Source organism: Artemia franciscana, chromosome 13 (genome assembly GCF_032884065.1).
Source record: "Artemia franciscana chromosome 13, ASM3288406v1, whole genome shotgun sequence".
NCBI lineage: Eukaryota > Metazoa > Arthropoda > Branchiopoda > Anostraca > Artemiidae > Artemia > Artemia franciscana.
Window position 1 is genome coordinate 36,613,633 of NC_088875.1, and position 6,000 is coordinate 36,619,632.

A 6,000-nucleotide genomic window follows, 5' to 3' on the forward strand; every position below is an offset into this window, starting at 1 on the left:
TATGCAACATTTCTCCCAAATTAATAGGTTAACAATGACATCTTGGGGACTATTGCAGACATTTCGCAGCAGCCTTTTACATAATTAAATAAAAAAACAAGTTTTTTTAAATGAAAGTAAGGAGCAACATTAAAACTTAAGACGAACAGAAATTACTCCGTATATGAAAGGGGCTTTTCCTCCTCAACAACCCGCTCTTTACGCTAAAGTTTGACTCTTTCTCTTAACTCTATTTTTAAAACAATAAGAAACTTTAGCGTAAAGAACGGGGCGCTGAGGAGGAAAAGCCCCTTTCATATACGGAGTAATTTCTGTTCGGTTTAAGTTTTAATGTTGCTCCTTGCTGAATTAATGCTGGATTAATACATGTTTTGATCTTGGCTCTCCGCACATAAATAATTACAACGAAATTTGCATATTAATTTTTTGTTATTAATCGGAAGATTTTGAGAAAAAAGGAGCGAGGGAGGAGGCCTAGTTGCCCTCCAATTTTTTGATTACTTAAAAAAGCAACTAGAACTTTTAATGTTTTACAAACGTTTTCATTGGTAAAAAATATACGTCACTTACGAATTAATTTACGTAACGAACTTCTATATTCGTATGTTTTTGTTGCGTGTATGAGGGGGTTCAACCCTCATCGATACCTCGCTCTTTACCCGAAAGCTTAAATTTTGTCCCAATTCATTAAGAATGAGCTCTGAATCCCAAAGGCCGTAGAATAAACAGTTGAAATTACTAAAAATACTTTAGCGTAGGGAGTGAGGTATAATGAAGAAGTAAGCACCTCATATGCGTAATAATTTTTGTTCGTTTTAAGTTTTAATGCTGCTCCTTACTTTCAGTAGAAATAACTTTTCATATTTGTGTTTCACTGTTCTTTCAAATAATGCTAGAAAATCCTGCGCCCCCTTCATTGAAATTATCTTCCCCATGACAAATTTCTCCATGGAAATATCCTCCCACGTAACCCCTCTTAAATCTTCCCCCTAAACAAAAAAAATCCCCCTGAAAACGTCTGTACACTTCCCAGTAACCATTATTATCTGTAAACATAAGTCAAAGTTTGTAACTTGCAGCCCCTCCCATGGGGACTGTGGGGGAGTAAGTCGTCCCTAAAGACATAGTTATTAGGTTTTTCGACTATGGTGAATAAAATGGCTATCTCAGAATTTTGATCTGGTGACTTTCGGGAAAAATGAGTGTGGGAGGGGGCCTAGGTGCCCTCCAATTTTTTGATCACTTAAAAAGGGCACTAGAAGTTTTAATTTCCGTTAGAATGAGCCCTCTTGCGACATTCTAGGACCACTCAGTCGATACGATCACCCCTGGGGAAAAAACAACAAAAAAACAAATAAACACGCATCCGTGATCTGTCTTCTGACAAAAAATACGAAATTCCACATTTTTGTAGATAGGAGCTTGAAACTTCTACAATAAGGTTCTCGGATACGCTGAACCTGATGGTGTGATTTTTGTTGAGATTGTATGACTCTTAGGGGTGTTTCCCCCTATTTTCTAAAAGGAGGCAAATTTTCTCAGGCTCGTAACTTTTGATGGGTATAACTGATCTTGAGTAAACTTATATATGTAAAATCAGAATTAAAATTCGATTCTTTTGATGTAACTTTTGGTATCAAAATTCCATTTTTTAGAGTTTCGGTTACTATTGAGCCCGGTCGCTCCTTACTACAGTTCGTTACCACGAACTATTTGATTGTGAAGGGAAGGGATGTAATTATCCTCTGGTTGAAGACAGGTCTGTATACTAAATTAAGCAAAAAAAGCAAGTTTTTTCAACTAAAAATAAGGAGCAACATCAAAGTTTAAAACGAACAGAAATTATTAAGTATATGAGAAGGTACCTCCCTCTTTACGGTAAGGTTTGGCTTTTTGTTCCGATTATTTAAAAATTACTCCTGACCCACAAGGCCCATTTATTTGGAATAGTAAACTATTTTAAAAATTCAGAAAACGCTTTAGCGTAAAGAATGAGGTACTGAGGAGGGGGCCCCCTGATATACCTAATAATTTTTGTTCGTTTTAAGTTTTAAAGTTGCTCCTTATTTTCAGTTGAAAGGACTTGTTCTTTATTTAATTTATGATAGTTATTTAACAAATGCCAAGAAGTCTAGCTCCTCCCCCATAGAAAATTCGCTGTCGCAAAACTCCTCCATGGAAAGATCCTCCCGCATTAGCACCCTCGCCAGAGATCTGCCCGTAAATATATTTATACTTCCCAATAGCTAGTACTACATAGAAGCAGTGGGCAAACTTCAGAGCTTGCAACTCTTCCCCTGGGGTCTGTGGTGGGTCAAGTCATCCTCAAAGACACAGTTATTAAATCTTTCGACCATGCTGAAGAAAATGAAAATCTCAAAATTTTGATTTGAGAATTCTGGATAAAAAGGCGGTGGAAGGGGGCCAGATGCCCTCCAATATAAATGAGCCCTCTCCCGATCTTACGATCAGCCTTGGTAAAAAAAAAAAAATAATAATACACATCCTCGATCTTGCACACATCCAACACACATCCATGATCTTGCTTCTGGAAAAATAATCGAAATTCCATATTTTTCTTTATATGAGCTTCAAACTTCTATTGTAGGGTTCTCTGATATACTTGATTTCATGGTGTGATTTTTATTGAAATCTCTTAATCTTTTAGTGGTGTTTCCTACCTTTTTCAAAACTTGAAGAAATATTCTCAGGCTCATAACTTTTGAAGGGCAACATTAAACTTTATTAATTTTATATATTTTGAATAAATATCAAAATTTGATTCTTTTGATGCATCTATTATTATCAAGATTCTGTTTCTTACAGTTTTGGTTACTATTGAGCCGCATCGCTCCTTACTTGCAGTTTGTTACCACGAACTGTTTCATTAGAAACAAGCAGCAATGAAATAAAAGAGAAGTTTTTAAAAGTACAGACGATTGTCATTAAAGTTTGAAAAGAACTCAACAGAATTGAAAAAAATTATATCTCTCGGACTAGTTTTCTGGTTCCTCTCCTTTCTTGTCCCTCTATGCAGGTATATTCGTACTTCATTAATGTGGTAGTATTTTCTACCGGCTTTAGACCAACAAATTGTGTCACTGTTTAACAACTATTTTCAGCGCTTCTCGCAACGACTTTTTAGTTTTGAACGTTCTACTCAACGTAACAGAAGTTTTAAAACTGAATTGGGAAACATCTTCTGAGATGTACTTTATATCTAGACCCAGAAACTCCACATAGACAAAGAACACGACCCTTCCAGAAAAGAATATCTTTTAGATGACATAGTTAGGGGATTGATTATACGATCTTTTGAGCAAGCTTACAGAACCCTTTCAACCAGTAAGGCGACAATGTTTCTTTTAAAACTGGCAGATGTGGAGGGTCGTTTGACAACCGAAGTTAAAAATTCCTTCGACTTATCCCTTATCCAACTTATCGGCTTAACACAAAATTCCTTAGATATATTCAGAAAAAGGGTAATAACAAGTACTTATCAGTCAGCTTTTTAACTAAAATATTATGGGTAACTAGACTAAAAAAAAATATTAATCACGTGTAATCTACTGAAAGCACGGATTATTTATAAATTCCTTTATATGTGACAAGTTTCACAATTACTGTCCCTTTTAGCTCTCTGCATATAATATCATACTTTTTTGGCTTTTGAAAAAATCCAATTTTATTTACATATTGACAAATTTATTGGCGTCATTTATCCTCACTTATCCGGCGGTTAACAGGCGCAACTTATCTGAAAACAAATTTAGTTTTCATAAAATTTATAGCTAAATTATTGGAAATAAACCACTGATTAACTGAAATATTTTAAAGCACTCAACAGCAATTTTACTAGAATTTATAGAAATCAATTTATTTCACTCAGCTCATTGTGAAGATTGTGGAACGCCGACTGATAGTGGCGAGTCAACCCTTTAATAAATCAGATTATTCATCCCAAGCAATTGACTTATTTTTACCTATGTTTATTCCATATTTGCTCTAATTTACTTATATTGCAGAGGGATGCGGTAACACATGGCGACTTGAATGTTGTCATGTCCAGTGTTGTTTGAAACAGAAAATTTAAGAATTTCAACTTAGAATATTTCAACATTTAATTCGTTGTTAAATGTCTCAAGGAAAGACCCCAAACATATATCTAGGTAAAGTTATGTTTTTTTCAGAAACTATGTTCTAAAATAATATTCTAAAGCCCTAAAGGTACTTTTTGTAAAATCGTTTATTATTTCACTTTTGGGAATACTTTATCCAGCTTTAACTGGGTGGTTCACTGTCTCAGGTCTTCCACAAATTATCAAAAATAAAATTCACTATTTTTCTTCTAAAATAAACAATTCTTAAATACCAGTGTAACAATAGAGAGACATGGTGAAAGCTTACGAAACCCGACAAAAACTTAAAGAAGCTTATGAAGCGCTTTGAATAGCTTCCAAAATGAATGCTGTCACCTTTACCAAAGGTTATGAAGGGGTTGGAGGCTATAAACTTGGCAAAATGTTTTAAAAATCTTGCTTATTCTGGAGATCTTTAATTAAGAAGAAACGACAAATAATGAAATAAATATGTAGAAAAATTGATGTAGAATAGTATGTGTAATAAATACGGAGAAATATATAGAAAATTTTTAGGAGAGACAGAAGTGTATTAAAGTTCGTGCCAAAGGTATTTGTCTATTCGTAATGACAACACCCCAGAACACATTACCTTATCAGTGTTCTACTAACAGACCTCTTAAAATTCAGGTACTGTTTGTCTTCTATCTTTATTTGCCAGGACTAGACCCATCAGACTTATTCTTTTTATCAATTCATGAGAAGTAAACAGAAATCTAAAAGAAATTCTTTTTTTATTTATTTGGGCTGTACAAAAAGCTTTGGGGTACGCGTTGGTTGATATCAATGTTAAAGAGTTCCAGAGCCACTTCAAATAATAGGATGAAATACTGGAGAAGTCGATAAACTTTATTTTGAAGTAGTCACGGAACGTCCTACAAACAGTCCATTTACCAATTTGATTGCACAACCCGAAAAAAATTAATTTCAATAAAGAAAACTGAGCCCTTGACCCCTGTTGCCCCTAGAAACGGAAGATTATAGTTTCAGGGATGATAAGATGATCTTTTCTTCATAGGCTCAGGATTTGATGCATAAATCAAACCAAAACCTGCACATATTTTCTTTATTTTTTTTTTACAAAATCCATATGAGGAACTCTTGTGAGAGTTGTGAATGAGGGGGATGGTGTGCCCCTTTTCTCCCATATGCAGGCACATTACACACATATTATAAAAAGGACTCTAACCTCTTGAATTTTATCAGTAAACTCCCTCCCAGTAAGGTCTAGAGTTAAAAGAACAGTATTCATTCCTGTTAAACTTGCGTTTACTTCATCGCGGATTTGCAACACAGGAGCAATTTTTTCCTTGACACTTAAATCGAGCCAATCAGACGGTAGGTCAGCTATCAAGGATTTCTGAAAATCATGGAGACCTAAAATGAATTACTACACAAAATTAAATTGCAATTACTGGGGGAGGGTTTGATAATCAAAAAAGTAACTATATTTGTCTACACCAAAACTTAAATAAAAATGAATAGTATTACAGTAAGTCAGTAGTAAAGAGAGAGGCTAGTGTGATGTTCTAACTTTAAATTTTTCATGAAATTTCTAGCTCGTAAACGTGAGAAATCAACAGCATTTTTGAGAAAGTAGATGATAAGAAATAGAATCTCAAATGTAGCTTAATCACAAGCAATTACCATTGCAAGAATACACGTAGAAACCCATATGGAATTAAGAAATCTGTCCCTAACACGGTTCGAGTTATTTCCAAACTGGCCTTGGTATGCACACAACTATTACATTTACTTCAAACGTTAAAACAAAGGACAATAAAAAAATAAGATAGTTAATAGTAAGTGAGTATAGAGACATTGATTGTATGGTCAAGATTAGCCTTTGTGTTCTCGAAAC

At 34.5% G+C, this 6,000-nt stretch overlaps 1 protein-coding gene across 1 annotated transcript in view; it reads right to left on the bottom strand.

Annotated features, from left to right (window-relative positions):
- LOC136034885 (E3 SUMO-protein ligase NSE2-like) overlaps positions 1 to 5,685 on the bottom strand; it is a 235,066-nt gene extending 229,381 nt beyond the window's left edge. The window contains exon 1 of the mRNA XM_065716375.1: positions 5,674 to 5,685. The gene's annotated coding sequence lies outside the window, so the exon portion shown is untranslated. The remainder of the gene's footprint in view (positions 1 to 5,673) is intronic.
- Positions 5,686 to 6,000: the final 315 nt, after the last annotated feature.